Source organism: Schistocerca nitens, chromosome 2 (assembly GCF_023898315.1).
Source record: "Schistocerca nitens isolate TAMUIC-IGC-003100 chromosome 2, iqSchNite1.1, whole genome shotgun sequence".
Taxonomy (NCBI): Eukaryota; Metazoa; Arthropoda; class Insecta; order Orthoptera; family Acrididae; genus Schistocerca; species Schistocerca nitens.
The window spans coordinates 832343596-832364395 of record NC_064615.1 but is presented as its reverse complement, the minus strand read 5'-3'; the positions used below and the strand labels follow the sequence as shown (position 1 = coordinate 832364395).

The 20800-nt window shown below is 39.8% G+C and overlaps 1 pseudogene; it reads right to left on the bottom strand.

Annotated features, from left to right (window-relative positions):
• Window positions 1-5867: 5867 nt before the first annotated feature.
• LOC126238175 (5S ribosomal RNA) lies at window positions 5868-5985 on the bottom strand (annotated as a pseudogene).
• Window positions 5986-20800: the final 14815 nt, after the last annotated feature.

Below are 20800 nucleotides of genomic sequence, written 5' to 3'. Positions count from 1 at the left end.
GTACATAGTTAGATGATGTCATAAAAAAGTGGCAATTAATGTCTTAACTCATTTGGTTTGTATATTACATACCACTATCATTTTTGATCAATGCATGTAATGCCTGTTGGTCGGGCTTCATCCACAGTTCACCAAATACTAATGTTTGCGAAATTTTCATTACTTTCATTACTTCATCGTAACATTCACTTAAGTAACATTTTCAAAAGCTTGATTTTGTGCATTTTTTGTGTTGAGTGTATGAAATATTGAGAAATGAGAAATCTCTTTCCATAGTTTATTAACTTTTCACATATTTTGCCCGGAAGTATTTTACCATCAGTAGAAAATATATCGGATCGAAAACTATTAATTTTGGCAATAGCTCTCATTTCTCCACTGCTCGGACCTCACTTTTTGAATAGCCCTCATACGAGGTGCATTCAAGTTCTAAGGCCTCCGATTTTTTTTTCTAATTAACTACTCACCCGAAATCGATGAAACTGGCGTTACTTCTCGACGTAATCGCCCTGCAGACGTACACATTTTTCACAACGCTGACGCCATGATTCCATGGCAGCGGCGAAGGCTTCTTTAGGAGTCTGTTTTGACCACTGGAAAATCGCTGAGGCAATAGCAGCACGACTGGTGAATGTGCGGCCACAGAGAGTGTCTTTCGTTGTTGGAAAAAGCCAAAAGTCACTAGGAGCCAAGTCAGGTGAGTAGGGAGCATGAGGAAACACTTCAAAGTTGTTATCACGGAGAAACTGTTGCGTAACGTTAGCTCGATGTGCGGGTGCGTTGTCTTGGTGAAACAGCACACGCGCAGCTCTTCGCGGACGTTTTTGTTGCAGTGCAGGAAGGAATTTGTTCTCCAAAACATTTTCGTAGGATGCACCTGTTACCATAGTGCCCTTTGGAACGCAATGGGTAAGGATTACGCCCTCGCTCTCCCAGAACATGGACACCATCATTTTTTCAGCACTGGCAGTTACCCGAAATTTTTTCGGTGGCGGTGAATCTGTGTGCTTCCATTGAGCTGACTGGCGCTTTGTTTCTGGATTGAAAAATGGCATCCACGTCTCATCCATTGTCACAACCGACGAAAAGAAAGTCCCATTCATGCTGTCATTGCGCGTCAACATTGCTTGGCAACATGCCACACGGGCAGCCATGTGGTCGTCCATCAGCATTCGTGGCACCCACCTGGATGACACTTTTCGCATTTTCAGGTCGTCATGCAGAATTGTGTGCACAGAACCCACAGAAATGCCAACTCTGGAGGCGATCTGTTCAACAGTCATTCGGCGATCCCCCAAAACAATTCTCTCCACTTTCTCGATCATGTCGTGAGACCGGCTTGTGTGAGCCCGAGGTTGTTTCGGTTTGTTGTCACACGATGTTCTGCCTTCATTAAACTGTCGCACTCACGAACGCACTTTCGACACATCCATAACTCCATCACCACATGTCTCCTTCCACTGTCGATGAATTTCAATTGGTTTCACACCACCCAAGTTCAGAAAACGATTGATTGGACGCTGGTTCACTGGTATTGACGAATCCAGCCCGCTGGAATCTTGAGGTAGTATTAACAATCACTCAGGATGACAAATAATGTAGAATTACAACAGAGGAAAAAAACCGTAAAAAATGAGCATTTACGATTTCAAAAAACCAGTTTAAACAAGTGATCAAATCTGATTATCAAAACACAAGAGATAACAGTTACATACTCTGAAACTTTTTAGGATTACAGCAAATATATACAAAGAGCTATGGTTAAGCCCTTCAGAAATTATGTTCTGCATTAGCACTGCCGAAATCATATAACTTAAGGAAAACAAATGGTTATAAAAGTCCCAACCTAGGCAATAATTTAAAAGGTCTGGAGCAGTGTTCAACCATTATCACTCGACCAGAGAGAAATGAAGAAAATGCCATTACTCACAATAAATAAAATGGATAAATATGCGCTTGAAATATTAAGCATGGCAAACAGCAGTGAGTGAATGTTTAGTACCAGTTTGCCGATGAGATCCACGGAGACAATCTTAGAAGAAAAACATTTTCACCAAATAATCTTTCCCTCTGTGATCTTCCTGGAGTAATAGTTTCATAGCCCTCGATGTCGTGTGTCCAAAACTGATCCACAGAGACTAACTTCCTTTCAGAGAGGGTTCTAGAAGTTAACATTCAAGCCTAGACTGCAGGAACTGCCCGAATGTAGAAAGCACCAACTATAACTTTACCACTCGGCAACAATATGGATTCGTATGGCTGTATATCATCTACAGCCAATTACCTGTGTAAATGTCCCAAATAATTTCAACACGACACACAACGAGAGCGTAACCGACCCGATAAAGGCCAATTCACACCGGCTGTCTCAGCACCGTCATGCAAAGGCACCGTCACGTCACGGTATCTGTCACGTCACGTCACGTCAATCCAAGTCACGTAATATAAACTCACATGGGTATCTCCAGCTGTCTTTTTGCCCGAACTGCGGTCTTTGGAAGTCGATTCTTAACAATTGAACTACTTTTAAGGGCGAAATGCACATACACAACACGATGTCTTGTAAACGTGGATGCTGGAGTCCATATTTGTACGAAAATGACGATTATCAGACTCAAATGGTTTCCAGCTTGCAGGAATAGCTTGTATATTACAGAAGGAAGACTGAAGTACAAAACAATGCAAAGAGTGTAGGTCCAAAAAATGTGATTGCGTTTACAGAAGCTGAATTTCAACCATTCTACAAAGAGCTCGAGGAAGAGGAATCTGCATTTTATAAATATTTTAGACAGTCAGAGCATCAACTGTTTTCATTTTTTTAAGCAAAATTGCACTAAGAATTACAAAAAGGAACACAGTGTTACGAACTGCCATCATACTCCGTGAAAAACTGATTTGTTTAAGGTTAATTTTGGTTGCCAGTCCAGTGCAAATTTTTGCGCACTTGTCATATATATACCTCAATGCCTTCCCATTCAAGATTTACCGGTTTTATTTATATCTTATATTTGAATTTTAATAATACAAGTGTCTTATTTGTACTGGAGCTAGCTAGTGAAACTATTGATGCTTACAAAACTTTTTCACACACAGTCCAGAAAGTTACTTGACAATAAATAAGCCTCCCACAAACATATATTTGAACAAGTAACTCTAACACATTACGTATGCTTCACAAAGCAAGCATTTTGTCACTATTGGAGAGTCTGATGGTTTCAGTCCATTTTTTTAACAAACGTTAGAAATGCCTGACAATATACAAGTAAATTACTCTTACTAATCAATCCGATTTTCCAAACATTACTTCTTTCACTTCAATATTGCACTCCTTTTCATTGTAAAATATTAACTATAGTACTGGTTTGGGTAAAATCCACTTTATAAACGTAGTAGAGGGCAAATAATTTAGTACGCTCATGTCATATAGTTCAGACTGATGCTTAATTGCTTCATTTAATCTTCCATCATTCAGTATAACATTATAAATGTTAACAAAAGAAGTAATGAAACGAAACAGTCTCTAACATCTAACAAAAATACGAATAACAAAGATCTAGAATAACAACTGACATCTAAAGCACGACAAAATGAAGTACGGTGATAAGTGCATGGTTGTGTATAGGGAGGAAATTAGCTTCGGGGGAACATGATCAACAACAGATGGTGACATCAGCCGCAAGAACTTTCTGTTTGAGAAAACTTCATGATGACGCTACGTGACGTAACGTGATGGCCAGTGTGAATGCCGCCATTTGAAATGCAGTGCGAAATGTTTTGACGTGATGTGACATGACGTGGCGTGACGGTCAGTGTGAACTGGCCTTAAGTCGGCGAATAGCCGGTAGCTCCCTATGGTCATGGAAGGTAAACACGTTTGCTCGTGTAGTACTTTTCTGAGCCTGGTGAAGGGTGGAACCGCTGGAAGATCGACTGGAAGAGGTGGCGTTTTGTGGTTACCTTGTTCACCTGATATGATCTCACTGTCAAGGGAGAAGAGGATCTCCTGGCTGGAATGCTCGATCCTTGTGACATTGTCCGGACATCAGTGGAGTTTTACGAATGGGTGCAAAAGACATGTGTGCAACAATTCCATGACAGCGTAGAATTTGCGGGACATCGCTTAGAACAAGGGAAGAGAAAACAATACCTTGTACAACTTACAACGTAAAGTAAAATTACCGAGGAATTTATATCATAGCCAGCAGACCATCAAAAAAACTAGACATTTGATCTTTTTTCCTTCCCACATTGTCACAAGTGACCTTCTCCCTCCTCCCAGACAGAATGTTCATCGACTGAAGCCCTTGTAAACCTCTTGTCTGACTAAGAGTCTGTCTTTACTTTTTAAACTCTACAATCATGTACCAGTAGAATTCAGCTGTCACTGTTGACATGTTCCGAAAGTGGAGATGTCTACGACGTCATATGTTTTATATAACCTAGGATTCATTTCTGACGACTTACAATGTTCCTTAAGATTTCTTGAAACGCTTTACCAAATAGTGTGCATTTTGGTTAATACTGGTGCTGGCCACTTCCTTCAAAACTCTTCTTCTTCTACGGTTCTTGGCTTAAATCTCCAAATCTGCTCAGTAAACAAGGCATGTGTATTGATTTTCCATAATGAAAATGCTGTTAGTTCAAGAGTATGTATTCATGACTTGTCTGATATGCACATGTAACGCAATTCGAGGCTGAACATGGCCTTCAATTTTGTACACGCAGTAACGAAGTGAAAATGAAATAATTTATGGTATACAACAATGTAGCAACAACTTTCAATGAAGTTTTTGAGCAGTAATTATCTGTAGTAAAAAGTAAAGTTGTAAGGCATAGTTGGCTCGGAGACCCAAGGGGGCACGTTCAGCTGCCTAATTGGAAAGGCTTTGTCTGTCTGTCATGCACACTGCATCTTTCCTTCGCTAAGAGAGAGTTTGTTACAGAGTATGTGGTAAGTGTAGGTAACTGTAACGGGAGTTTGTATACTGAGGTGTCATGTTTGTGTTGGATGTAGACGAAGTGAGAGCGTCAAATCCGTTGCTGGCACATGGCCTACGCCCCTCGACTAATATCAAGAGGCCCGGCGAGCTTCATGTACCGATCTGACGGACATATCACCATCCACAGCGTCACATACTCGCACCCCATGAGGCGCTGCGAAGAGGTTTGGAATGTAATCCAGGCTATCAGCGCAAAAACTGGAGATATCCTTTTCCGTAAAAGCAAAGGCAAAGTTGTCAACACCGCTTTGCGTAGCCAGACTGTCAACCATCAACGTACTGCTCACGCCTGACGTTTCCCAGTTTCGGTGACCAGACGAGATTCGGTGTATTCAATTTGGCCAGCCCGTTTGTAGTTACATATAGTCACAAGTAATCATCCGAACAATCAGTGAGAAGCTGTCTCACTACCGATAAAATTGAGAAGAACATAATAATGAGCACCTGTAACGAGTTGACAGTGTTGCAGCGTTTAGTGTATTTAACATTTTCATTCATCCCACCCAACAAAGTTTTGATACATATAGTCAGTTCCTCAAGAAAGCGTATGCAATAATTTAAAATGTAGCGTCCACAGCGACAGCTCTGGTATTGGCCTCGATTCTGTAATCAATGCGCTTTTGCACACTGTATAGATAAGCAGTCTGAGAGTTAAATGTTTTGTTTTGACGGTTGCATGTCAAAGCACTCCGTCTTCAGGCCACAAGTGCCCATCGGGACCATCCTCAGCTGAGGATGTGGATAGGAGGGCGTGTGGTCAGCACACCGCTCTCCCAGTTTCATGATGGTTTTCTTTGACCGGAGTCGCTACTATTCGGTCGAGTAGCTCCTCAATTGGCATCACGATGCTGAGTGTACCCCGCAAAATGGCAACAGCGCATGACACCCCGGATGGTCACCCAACCAAGTGCCGGGCACGCCCGACAGCGCTTAACTTCGGTGATCTGATGGGAACAGGTGTATCCACTGCAGCAAGGCCGTTGCATGTTAAAATGAGTGAAAAATATCTGAAGCGTTAAGAGGCAGTGTTTCTTGCATATCATCCAAAGGGACCACAGCTTTCATGTGGAGATGCTGCTAAAATTCTTAGAAAGTCAAGAAAATTCGTTGCGAAGTGGGGAAAACGATATTTAGAGGTTGAAAACGTGGACAACTTACCGGAAAGAGGGTTAAGGTGCCAAGCTATAATAGATAATGGAGGCAATTGAATTAACTATTAGGTAATTGCACAATTATTAATAACACGTATTTTCACGTAAACATATATTTATAATGGTGTCTTTTATTTCGTACAGATAACGCCGTACACTTTCTTGTGGAACTGACTGTATATACTGCTTATAACAGCAAAATTCCGCACAAATACGAAGATCCCATACCTTACCGAGATCCTAAGTACCATATAAAGTTTACTTATATTAGGTCATTAGACGTTTTTCTTGGGTCGTAAATAAGTTGTAACTTTAGTAGCAGATGGTAATGTCTTTTCCCACCTCACTGAATAATGCCAAAACCTATTGTAATGGCTGAAGTTTGTACTTCTCAATAAAACATCAAAGCATCAACATATTTCATTTCATCATGTAATTCTTGAAACAATAATACGAGACGATGCTGAAAGGTTTTGCTCCATTTCTATCAGCAAAGCAATATTTAGTTTTTAGTTGACCCATATTTTTGGAAACAAAATTAGTCAGTGACTTAGATTAGGTAAATCACATCAGGAGGTGAAACTTAAGAATATTTAACACAATATAAAACAATATTACACATGAGGTGTGAGGACGGGGCGTAAGTCGTGCTTGGGTAGCTCAGATGGTAGACCACTTGCTCGTGAAATGCAAAGGTCTCGAGTTCGAGTCTCGGTCCGGCACACAGTTTTAATCTGCCATGAAGTTTCATATCAGCGCACACCCCGCTGCAGAGTGAAAATCTCATTCTGAAAATATTACACATTCCGTATTTAGTAAACAAATGAAATGATAGTATGACATTATTGGCTGCCTAACTTGACTAAGAATCGTAACTGGCACTCTGAAACTTGAGGCCGCATCCTAACCACCAGACCACAAGCTGCAGACTATAGTCACGGAAAAGAAGAAAAGAAGAGAGAGAGGAGGATATCAGCGTGACCTTCCACAAATCCAATATGGAACTGTCCTCTTGAATGTGGAATAAATAAAATATTTCCAAATATATTGCATTTAAGTTGTAATAACAAAATTTTGACAAACATCTAAATGTATATTAAAAGAAAACGAGAATGAATTCTTTCCGCTTTCCTCGCAACACGCACTGGGAAAGAACTAGTACTGCTTATCGTAACGACTGGCACTACAGCCGAGTAAATCAGCCACAAAGGAAATCGATGTTGGAAAGTATGGTGAGTAATAGCCTCAGCTAACATTTGGGAGATTAAATGTAGGTCGCCTGTGGCTTTTGACGTCTTTCATTGTGTTCTTAACGCTTAGCATCACAAACGTACTAAAGTAACTCAGTATTTTCGTGACCTATAGGTTCTATTAAAACTACGTCTTTACTTATTTTTATCATTTAAACACTAACCTACAGACTTTTCCATGACCAAGACAACTCACACTGAACCGTTTATCTATTACCCACAATATACAAGCCAAACGCAATCTGACTGCTATACAGTGACAATGTTACTTCCAGTAGTTACACAAAAGAATGGACCTGAATTATAAGAAATCCTAACAATAATAAAAGTCTAAAAAAATATGAAATTAAAGAAATATGAAACTACCTTCAACTCTATTAATTGCCAAAACTCATTTCAATCACTAACCCCATTCTTCTTTTTTAAGCCTTTTACACCTCACAGAAAATATTCATAACACGAACTACAGCAACTACAGCAAGCAGCAACTACACCAGGGTAAATAAAAAGATTCTAACTACTGTAGACTCTAACTACTAGGAGACATATGGTTAGCAAAAGAAAGATTTTGTTGAAGAGCAAACAATGTATTTAGAAAATTTTACCTTATTCATTTGACATCCAGTTCTAAAAATTATATAGTTGTCAATAATTCCACTGCCCAAACATTACCAATGAAACGTACATTTCCTTGCTTCTCACTTTACAGCGCATGTCCTACCATCACAGTCTCCACTAAAAAGAAAACATGTCCATACACTTCTGTATCCACTCGCTTACTGCTAGTGCGTCCAACCACAGAATCCCTTGCCGAGGACGCAGAACGCTGTCAGCTGTATTAACACAGCCTATAGCGCTGCCAACATACAAACAGGCTATTTACAAGGTTCCAGACGACCAACAGCAGCTAATTCTTTTAATCTAGAAGGAATGATAGGAGACAATGGAGCACGATGTGAGATGGTAGACGGTTTAGGATTTGACAAAGTTTGCAAATAGACAAAACCCTCCTGATTCTCTTCTCCACGTTGGTAAAATAATAAGTCGTCCGAAGAATATTATAACATTTTGTCGACCAAAATGTGCGTAGCTGAAATGAATGAACCACATGAGCTTATTAACAAAATCGTCAGGAATACGAAGTACCCATTACTTGTCATCAACAGTGCAACGTTTGAAGAGTATTTTATTTCTAACCAGATAATTAAGATGAATCTGCGTGTGTTTCTTTTCAAGCCTTATACTTTTAATATCTTTCCAAATCGTATTCTTATCTTTTTCATGAGCAATGTTCCTTAAAGATGTAGTGACGATGTTTCCAAAAGCTACTTTTTTAATGTAAAGAATACTGAAATTTTTCTCAAGGTTAGCTTCTGTGCTGCTTTTCTCAAGGCCAGCCGGTGCACGTGAAAGTGCATCCGCAACAATGTTTTCCGTGTGAGGAATATAGATTATTGTGAAGCGGAATTCTTGCAGAAATAATGCCCAACGTTTCTACCCGTCATTGTTTAATTTTGAAGACATAAGAAATTGCAATGCTCGATGATCACTATAAACTTTTACATGTTTCCCAGGAAGAAAGAAACAAAATTTGTCAAATGCCCAAACGATAGCTAAAGCTTCCAATTCGATGACGGAATGATTTTTCCCAGATTTTGTTAGCACGCGACTGACAAAAGCGATGGTTTTCTGAACAGTAATGTCATTTTCTTTAGCTTCTTGAAATAAATGGGCACCAAGACCAACTTTAGAAAAATCCGTACTAACGACGGGACCTTCTGGGAGGTGCATCGAATTATGAGTTCCCACTTCGCCTGCTTATAGTGTGGGTAGGCACCTATCACACCCTAAAATTGTAGGTGCCAATGCGGCTACGTTTTTGAAATAGACCTGGCATATCTCTGTAAAAAAAGAAAAAAAAAAAAAAAGAACTGAGTGAAAAGATCAACAACGAACTACAATGGATGTGACGTCCACTTCGACAAAAAAAAGGTAGCAAGCAAGCGAGACTCTCGTCCAGGTGACCCTGGTTCCAGACCCGTCTATGGTACTTTTGTTTCTTTTTTTCCAAATTCCTGTTTTAATTTATAATTAATCATGAAAATTCTGCAAGAAATTGATTAAAAAGAATTACGAGCCTCTATAAATCAAAAATACAAATTGAATGTCACATTTTGTATCAACCTTTTGCATTTTTTTATTTTAACCGGAAATTAAACATAATGTAATTTCTTGAAATATTTAATTATTGTTCAATTTTTTCGTTGTATTTTTAGTTTTGTTCCGTTGAGGTAGGGAATATTTAAGAAAAATGCCAACGAATGACAGATTAAAAATATGTTTCATTTAATGGGAAGTTAATCGCTATTTCCTTTATTTTGACGAGTACATTCCGACGGATGATACTTGTTATAAAAACAATCAAAACATTTGTACTTTCGACACCACGAACATTGTACGAATGCACATTCATTTTCGTCGCAATCGCATCTGTATTTTCTCAAGTCCGCAGGAAACACCACTGCATTGATGTTATGGAATACTTCTTTTTGCGATGGATCTAGCTTCGCGGCACGCCAGGCATATCCGTAACAATATTAACGATAATTGAAAATTGAAAATAATGCTTTATTCACGTACCTTCTCATATTTTTATACATATCGGAGCCTGCAGTTGGTTATGAACCAGCGAATGGATTTTTACCATGTCCTCCCTGGATGTTATTTTTACGTCGTGTTGCAATAGGTACGGAGCGTTTTGGAAGTGGCGAATGTAATTCTTTACTTGGCGATAAAAATATACATCCCATGGCTGACAAAACGGTGTACATCGTGGTGGTATCACTGATAGAGTACAAGTTGATAGGCCATCTTCATCGTTGAATTTCATTTGATGCAAGTCCGTGGAGGTTTGCCCACCCCACGAGTCAACGATGTAGAGGAATTGATTATTTTCCACGTATGGTTGAATTACTTCATCCAAAAACACTTCGTACGTTTGTTTATGCAGTTTTCCGGACTTTGTCGATGTGATGTGAACATTCTGGAATTTCTCCTTATATCCGTCGACGTCTTTTCGGACTCGGGGGCCTAACGTTCCAGTCACTTCTTGCAGGCAAACAAATACTTTAGGCAGCAGTTTTCCAGACAATGTGAGTGCGTCAATTTAGTTATTTGTCCCACAACAATTTCGGTGACTTTTTCACCTTTGTGGGACAAAGTGCGCCTGCTGCTTATTGTATATTCACATCCTGTTTGATCTGTATTTATGATATAATCAGGGTTGAATCTCGTGATTATATTGCTTGTTTGCTGCTGATATTTCGTAGCGATTTCCAGAAGCTCGTCCAAAGTTCTCTTGTCTTTCTCGCTGACATACTTTGTTATATGCCGTTGAGATATCCGAAGCATCGATCTGAAGCGACGAACCCAAGATTCCGACGCTTTGAAGTCAAAATTTCCATCCAGAAATTGAAAAGCAGTAGCCATTGCCCACTGTTGGAGCATCTGTGTTGTTACGAGGCCTGCTCTCTGGTCTCTCGCCTCGATAAACCGGTGGTAAATATACGAATTGATTACTTCTAGTTTATCATTTCGCGTCCCTCCTCCGGCGATTTGCAATCTCCACTTTGACAACTGGGTTTTGCTTTTCAATACTCTCGTTGAATGTTTTTGTAGCGTTTTCAATGACCACGTTGGATGAAGTTCTGCCATCTCCACGGCCTTGACTTTCACTGCATATGGGATTCTGGTCCGCTCATCTCCATCATCTTCTTCATTAGAATCCGAAGAAATAGGTGTTATTTCTATTTTTCGTTTTTTCTGTGCGTCACTTTTGTCGTGGCTTGCTTCGGGAGGACTCACAACCTCTTTATTGTCGGAAAATAGCACTTCTTGGTCCGTGAATGTCATAGTCCCGTACATGTCTAGAAATCGTTTTTACATTTATCTGCCGATTAATGAAAATCGTTCGTTGATGCTGAAGCTCACTGATTCCAGTATAAAGTTGTTTTTGATAAGTAACTGCCGTAGACAACGCATTGCGTCTGTTAACTCCTGCCGTTCTTCATTGTTAGGTGGAGCCCACAAAAGACCTCCTTGGTCTTCCACCAAATGTTCAATATTGTCAAAATTGCGCTCACTGACAACTCGTGAACAACTTGCACTTTGCTCCATTTTAAAGGATAAACGTCTGTACACTTCAAAGCCAAGCTTTCAACTGATGAGAAACGTTTATTCGGCAGTTATTAACAGTCGCTACTCACGTGCACAGACAGTAGAGACCCTTTTATCGTGGAACGGCAGGTACAAATAGGGGAACGCCAACGGTCACAGACCATAAACAGGATTAGGCGCTACGACGCGTCAACGATCTGACAGGTATAAAATTTTCTAGGACCCTGTTCCAACATTTGTATGACGGGTTTATGACTGTTTTCGAAGAAATATTTTAACAACTTCTCTCAGTTTTCAGGTAAATAGGCAAATTTATGTATTCCAGCGTTTTAATTGCCCTCAATTTCCTGTTAAAGTAAAAAAAAAAAAAAAAACGCAAAAGATTGAAGCAAAGTGTGACATTCAATTTGTAATTTTGATTTATAGAGGCTTGTAATTGTTTTTAATCAATTCCTTGCAAAATTTTAATGAGTAATTATAAATTAAAACAAGCATTTGAAAAAAAAAAAAAGAAATGAAAAGTGGCGTAGACAGGTATCAAACCAGGGTTGCCTGGACGGGAGTCTCGCTCGCTTGACACTCGGCTAGTTGCTCACTTGCCACAAAAAGTGAAACTTTTTTGTATATAAAGAGCTACCCAAACTTGAACAGGCAGTGTTTCAAAAATGAGACCGCATTGGCACCTACAATTTTAGGGTGTGGTAGGTGCCTACCCACACTATAAGCAGGCGAAGCGGGAGCTCATAACTCGATGCACCTCCCACAAGGGCCCCTCGTATGACAGAAATGATGTGACAGATCTGGGTGAGCTAAGATTGGCGCGTTAAGTAGCGCTTTTTTCAAAGAGTCAAGTTTCAACTGTGCCTGTTCGTCCCAGTTTCAAACAGTGTTTTTGCCAGTGAGAGAACAATAGGTTTGGAGTTACTAGAATCTGCATATTCAGGAAATGACCGTGAAATTCAAGAGACGTAGAAAAGTGCGAACTTGTCTTTTTGTGGTTGTAACAGGAATAGCTCTGATTGCTTTCAACTTTTCAGGATCCGGCTGAATAGCCCCAGAAGAAATAACGTGACCCAAAAACTTCACCTTTGTTCTCCCGAATTCAGATTTTTCGAAGTTATTTGTAATTCTAGATTCACCAAAAATACGTAACAAACTATTCAAACAAATTTCGGGATTGCAGCCGGTCGTCGTTCAATACTTCGCACGATATTTCAACTGGGCACCTGCCAGTCATCTTCGGGTGAGCCGTCGCAGTCTGGCGAAAACGTTCTCCGATCCGCAATATATAGCGTACTGTAACTATTCTGAGCATGCGTCGAAAACTTGATACATGAACCACACTGCCCGCCGGCAGTAACAAACTTTTGAGTATACGATTATGTTGTTCCCAAGAGGCTTGTGCTCTTAAAATATTATCCACGTACGAGGTGATGTGTCGTTTTAAAAACTCAGGTAAGATGGAATTTAGCCCACAAATAAATGCTACCGAAGAAATGCTCAAACCAAAAGGAAGTTTCCGAAATTGACAACAAACGCCGAGACAAAGAAAAGCCGTATATTTTCTACATTCTGAATGAAGTTAAATTCGATAAAAGCTGGATCTGAGGTTAACAGAAGACAATACTTTCACTCCATTGAAATTTTGAAGAAGTTCTTCCAACGTTTGAGACCTGTCTGTTTCAGGAATGATTGTGGTATTTATTTGTCTAGAATCTAAGACAAGCCTGAGTGATCCGTTTTTGTTCTAGCAGCAACTAATGGATTATTGTATGAGCTTATCGCTGGTTCAATAATGCCGTCGTCAAGCATAGATTGTATTTCCATTCTAACACGATCCTTATAATGTGCCGGAATTACGTATGGTCTGATACAAAATTTTGTATGCTCACGAATACGAAATTTGTACTTAAATCCTTTAATTGTTCCTGTTTTGTGAGTAAAAGCTGTGGAATGTGATTGTAAGATGTCAAAAACGTCCTGCCTGTCAGTGTCATTAAGTTCTCAATTGCTTGAATTTTTTCTGAATTCAAAAGTTACTATCTAATACGTCATCAGTATCATCCCTGTCAGTACTTGTATTAGTATCAAATTCCGTCGAAAGTTCCAAACTGCGATCTGACAAAAGGTTAAGCCGATAGATTTTCTCGTCATGGTTTGAAAGCCAATCTTCAAATTTTAAAGCTATTGACTTACCTTCTATCTCTAAACTTATTTCAGCGTCGTGAAAGTTTAAAATTGCTTTATAGTCATGCAAAAAAGCTACATATAATATAATCTCCGTCTACAATAATGGAACAATAAGAAAATTCATAATAAATCTGTGGTCTTTACAAAAGAATTCTAAGTTAGTTTGTTGGCGTACATCTACATTTTTTCCAAAAACTGCACCTTGTAACTCAATCTTACGTAAAGGAAGTGTCGGGCAATCATTAGATTTGTTGCATTTACTGATCGCTGTTTCACTAATTACCAAAATAGGATCGCCGGTGTCAAGTACAGCCGTAAATTTTATGTCATTTGTTGTGATGTGAATTACAGGATATGCAGTATCGTTTTGTTTCATGTCAGGTTGCTGGAGTAAAACGTCCGTAATATCTTCCATTTTCACCTAATTGATAGTCATGGCAGCTACGTCGTCAGCATCGTAAGAACGTTTTGTGGCTGCATGCGGTGCGAGTCATTGTCTGTTATCACTTTGCCGTAGCACGTCGTTACTGGCATTTGGAGGTCTAATTTCTACGATTTCAACTTGTCCAGAGGGCGCTGTCTTATTTGAATCACGCCGGTTCTGATTAAATTCAGGTCTGTTGTCATGACTATAGCGTCTGTCGTCATGTCGGTGATTTCTGTAATTTCTTTCTTGTCGATTAAGGGGTGGAGAATTTCTCCCGGAATCGTAATTACGAAATGGACTGTTGCGTCTGAGGTCATTTTGTCTCCCTTGATAATAATTATTCTGGTTCCCATATTGTCTATTTCTATGGTTGTCTCTGTCATAGCCACTACCACGGAAATGTGATCTTTCTCTGTAATTATTGTTATTCTGCCAATCGTTCTCATACGGGTGGTGTCTGTTTTGGTCACGATTTGCGTTATAACGGTAGCCTTGTCGTGTGCGGTTATTGTTTCCATCGTCACAAAATTGCGATGGATGTGACCAGTAATTGTTGTTGTTTCCTTGTTTTTGCATCATGTGATTGTCTGTGTCGATTTCCAATTCTTACAAAAGTCCCTGAATAGTTTCGACATCATCTTTACAACGTCCAGCCAAAATAATGTCTTAAATGTTCAGGCAATTTAATTAAGCGATAAACATCTCCTTCACTGTGACAGTCGCGAATAACAGACCCCATTCTTAGAGCTGGTTCTTTTTCTAAATGGCCACACATAAATTCTAATCTATGCTCTAATGACCAATTAGGAGGAAAACAACGCCAACATTGATGAAGCTAGGCTTGTACATATATGTAATTACTAGAATTCTTGAATGTTTTGATTTTAAGCTTTGTGATGAAGAGCTTATAGTCAATCAAAGTCATCGTGTCGCCGAGTCGCAAATAGGTCATTGTTACGTCGTAGTTGCGGTTTCATCTCAATGCTCGGTGCACCCTGCTGACTTCTTTCAGGATCTCCGAAATACCATGTGTTATTACTGTGAGACTTTTCCGTATTTCTAAATCCCCCTTCCCGTGTCGGACCGCGAGTATCCGCTGAAATATGTAGTTCTTGTATCACCTGTGCCAACTGATCTTGTACTTCCTGTATTTTTCTTTTGTGTTGTATATTAATTTGTTTCTGACTCTGTTTAAATTTCCTAATTTCTTCGTACTTCTCTGTAGCAGCAAGGGCTACCGGTCTTGCATCGTTCAAGTAGTCGTCTGCCTTCGTAAATAGATTTGTTAACTGATCCGAAAGTTCGGCTGCTTTTTTCCGGTAATGTGCTGATTTCCTCCATGTGTTTTTCTGAGCCAAGTTTTAGAGTGTCCATTTCTGTCGTAATCGTATCTACTGTGACCTTGTAAGTTTTCCTGATTTTTTAGAAGTTGCTCGACCGTATCGGTAGATGCAACAGAGTCAGTTTCTGCCCGCAAGGTGTGGTGATTTTCGTGTACAATGGCCTGCGCTCTTTTATTGTTGCTTCATGGTTCTGTAATGAATCTTCATGTCGCAAAAAATAGGCTGAAAATGCTCACGAATTTGTGTTTTCACGTCTTCAGAAATGTTTTGATATTTCGATTCGATTTTGTGTATCTCAACGGTTAAATCCTCATGTATTTGTTCAAGTGTTTGTTTAATTTCGTCAATTATATCGAACTTTTCAAGTTGAAGCTGTGTTTGTTTTTGATCTTGTTCTATTGTGTCTAATTTTTGAAGATGTTGCTGTGTTTGTTTCTCTGTTTGATCAAATTTTTGAATTAATTGCAATAACAATGCATTAGTGACTGATACATGTTCCTATGTGTTTTTGTAAGTCGTTTGCACCGGCATTATTCGTATTTTGGAAAGCAGAGAGTGTGTCTTGATTTAATTGAGAAAAGTGAATTGATACAAAACCTGAATCTACTGTATTTGGAACATTTTGTTCTGTTATTTCGCATTCCTGAGGCGAACTGTTACCGACCGATCGATCGCGTCAACAGTTCCCTGTACACTGATTGTTTCAATTTCTACCACGTCATTTACTGTCTATTCCATGTCCCTATCAACTATTACCAAATTATTGTCTTGAACATTTGTCAGTTCGTTGCTAGGTGGGGCTAACAACCTATACTCGTCGTCACTCTCATTTCTCAATTTGCTTTGCAGCCTAGTGTTACGCTTTTCACATGATTATCACATTATTTAACGCAATTACACAATAAAAACAATTTGAAAAGCAAAAGTATGAAGAAACACTAAAATAGCACTGAAAATAATAAGTATCTAATTAGTTACAAAAGCGACTGCTAGATACTGTACTTGGTGCATATCCACTGCATGCCACAACTACTTTGCTCATGACAATACAATACAACAATAAGAAACTACAACAACAAAGTAAATTCCATACATATAATTACGTAATAGCAATAAATAGTAACTAATTTCTTATCATGCGCTAATTATTAAAACTACACGGATAAATTAGATTCCAGTGAAGTATCCTTGGCTAAGGGTCGACAGGTGAAATTAAAGAAATATGAAACTAACTACAACTCTGTTAATTGCCTAACTCATTTCAGTCACGAACCCCATTTTTTTTTTATAAGTCACTTACACCTCACAGAAAATCTTCATAACGCGAACTGCAGCAATTACAGCAATCAGAAGTTACATCCAGCTAAATGAAAGGATTCTAACTACTATAGACTCTGTATTTAGAAAATTTTACCTTATTCATGTGACATCCAGTTCTAAAAATTATATAGTTGTCAATTATTCCACTGCCCAAACATTACAAATCAAATGTACATTTCCTAGCGTCTCACTTTGCAATGCATGTCCTACCAACACAGAGTCCCACCATGAGAAAACATGTCCACACACTTCTCTGCTAGTGCGTCCAACCACAGAGTCTCTTGCCGAGTGCGCAGAATGCTGTCAGCGATATTAACACAGTCTATAGCGCTGCCAACATACAAATAGGCTACTTTTCATTGTACTACTGTATATTACTAACATAAAATTTCTGTTTGCTGCATACGATTATAATCTAGAAGTATTATATGATTTCGATTAACTCTGTAGGACAGATTAATCTAGTGATGGTAAAAGGGAGATAGGATTCATTTGATGACATGGAAACTTAAGAAGCGGCAACACTGTCAAACAATAAAATGTAAGTGATGGTGCCTTTATCTATAAAACTAAGTTAATATTCATGTTGCGGCAATCTAAAAATGTGAAACAGTCTTTTAACGACGTTTCAACATGCTTAAAAATTGAAGATTTCATACCACGTTAGTGAACATCAGTGTTAACAGTAGACAAGTCAAGTGTTCAAAACCAGTAGCTTGTCACCACAAGTGTGAAAAACTTTTGAATTAAAAACGGATTGCAACGCATACCTTACTCCACAAGGTAGAGCTAAATTTTTCTTCATCTCAGGACTACTATACAGACTTTGCTTAATACTGGGACTAGCGCCACTGGATGTTGATGACATCGCAACCATTTGCTGCAAGGAATATAATAGTTGTTTACGGATAACTGTAAGGTCCCCCACTGTTTTCTGGTTATTCATAACTTCATTAACATCTGTGATTTATTGGTTTCAAATTATGAATCTGTATTTCACTCTGCCTACTACATCATTAGTTCTTTATTTCGTTTTACTGACTTCAGCAGACTATAAATTGTTGATAATGTTGGAAAAATGTACCGTAAATAGAGTTTGCATCAATACATTCCTTCACTGAGGAGCTTAAATTTGCAGATAATCATGTTCCAATAAATAATGTGCAATATGGGAAATTATTTGCTGTGTTACTATTCGTCATTAATCTTGCAGTATTCTGTGGTACTGCAGTCTTTTCACATTTAAGCACCGGAGGCATATTTCTGTTCTTATACGTGATGCTCCGAGCATACATACACTCAATGGTGGCGCTGCAATTCGTCTTGCTGCTCCTGGAGCTGTGGATGAGATTCCGTGGACTCAATACGTGTCTCTTGGAGGAGATGTACCGTACTGGTCTCCCAGTTCTCAAGTAGTGGCTGAGTTGGCTGCGCCAGCAGGAAGACTTCTCCACCTCAGGGAGTCATATGTGGCACTAAAACGAGCCACCTAGCTGCTGGAGGCACACTTTGGACTGCTGCTGTTTGTCGAGATCACACAATGTGTATCTGGCGCCACTTGTAGCGCCTATCAGCTGACCTTCATCTTCGTAAAACTCACCTATCTGCTGCCATACAAATGTCTACGAGTGCATCCCTGCTGTGGTTAGCCTACCACTGCCTCAGGCTGCTGGCTGTGGCACTGTCTTGTACAGCAGCTAAGGACGCGGCTGGTCGCACTGCGGTGCTCCTGATGAAGTTGCCGGTGTTGCCAGCCAGACACTCTGCAGCAGAATTCGACGCCTTCCTGCGTGTGACGCTTCAGGGTCCGGCACCACGCTTCACAATCGCGGTATTCGTAGAAATAGACCGCCGCCTGCTGGTTTCGGCACGTTCCCTTGTGACCACATACCTCACAGTTATTGGCCAATCCATCTTCGAGTAAATACATTGGCCGCCACCTCACATTTGAGATTATACACTGACGGAAAAAATCGCAACACCAAACAATAATTAACGTAATGTAATGAAAAATCAGTAATACGTTTGCCTAAGTAAATACTGAAGTGATTAATATTGCAAGACCACTTATTAATGTAAGCGCGAGGTAAGCCATTGAAAATGTGACATGCTGATACATTAATAACCGATGTAGTCGACTGAAGTTTGGATGCAAACGTACATGAATTGTGTTCTACAGGTGCCATATGTCAGTCTGCGGGATGGAGTTCTATGCCTGTTGCACTTGGTCGGTCACTGCAGGGACAGTTCACGCTGGTTGTGGATAACGGTGGTGTTGTCGCTCAATGATGTCCCACATGTGCTCGATTGGAGACAGCTCCCGTGATTCAGCAGCCGAAACTAAGATGCTGACTCTCTGTAGAGCATGTTGGGTTACAACAGTGGAATATGTGCGAAAGCTATCCTGTTGGAAAGCACGCCACGAGTACTGTTCAAGAATGATAGCACAACGGGTCGAATCACCAAACTGACATAAGTTTTGCAGTCAGGTTGTGTGGGATAAACACGAGAGTATCCAGCTGTCATACGAAATTACATCACCATATCTCCAGGTGTACGAGCACTGTCTCTATTATGCAGACAGACCTTCAACTGGCCTCGTTCTGTCAGACACACTGCCATCACTGACACCGAGGCAGACCCATCAGAAAACACAACAGGCCTCTACCTTGACATCCAAAGAGCTCCGTCTTGACACTATTGAAGTCGCAGATGCTGTGGTAAAGGGTCAGTAGAATGCACACTAAAGAGCGTCTGTCTCGGAGCTGCCCTTGTATTAACCGACTTGTATCGCTGTGGGCCCAAGTCTGCTCGAATTATTTCTGCAGACGTTGTACGATGCGCCAGAGCCTTACTCCAAACACAATGATCTTTTCTTCACAGTAGTGCCACGTGGCCATCAGAGCCCGGTCTTCTTGCCACCGTACATTCTGCTAGCCATCGTTGTAAGCAGTCGTGTACACTGGCTACATTACTGCCAAGTCTTCCTGCAATATCGCAGAAGGAACATCCAGCTTCTCGAAGCCCTGTTACACGACCTCATTCAAACTCCGGAGGTGTTGATAATGGAGTCTTTTTTGCCTTAAATGCGTTCTTGACTAACATCAACTCACCAGGTCCAATCCCAAAGCAAACTAATGCTCACGACCGTTACAGTGTGTGTTTAAAGCAAACATGTTTTGCATCCTCATAGTGGTACTACTAGTGTCACTCTTATGCGACTCTTGCAAAAGCTGAATAGACATAATAGTTCATATGTAGAAACACGCCTGCCAACTCTCGCCTGTCTCTCACAACTCTTTCTTGGTGTTTAGATGTTTTTCCATCATTCTGTGTTGTAATAGTTCTAAATTTCTTCAAGTAAGTGATTGAACCAGATCCACTGTCAATATAGTCATCAAGTGAATTTATAGAATTTATTGTGTTCACAAAACCCACCAGTAAAGAGCCATTTTCAGTTATTGAAAGCTTACATTACTCACAGCAGAATCAAGAAGGACGGAAGAACTAACGCACAGACTACACTGTGTTGTATTCAGTCGCATATCCTCAATTAAAACGAAATAATTTCCTTTCATTTGCACCAAAAAACGCGCTATTAAGTAATACGAATCGCAGCAGTGGAGCACACCTCATTGAAGACTCTATGAAACAGTCTGCTTAAAAAAAAATTTTTGGTCCAAATTATCGACAACAGAGTCTGGCAAACACTGTTTCCACGATATGCAGGTCTCGACTTCTGCGTGTAAAATTTTACAGTTCGCTGATGGAGATAAATGGATAGACATGTTCACTATTTCTATCTTTAAATTCACTTTGCACTTGATGATAGCATAAGAATTCTATTTATATCAGAGATTTGACTTATTAGTAACAGAAATGGAGATTTACAATGGGTCGACAAATATCCTTTAACCAGAAAATGAAGTCTCATCGGAATTTG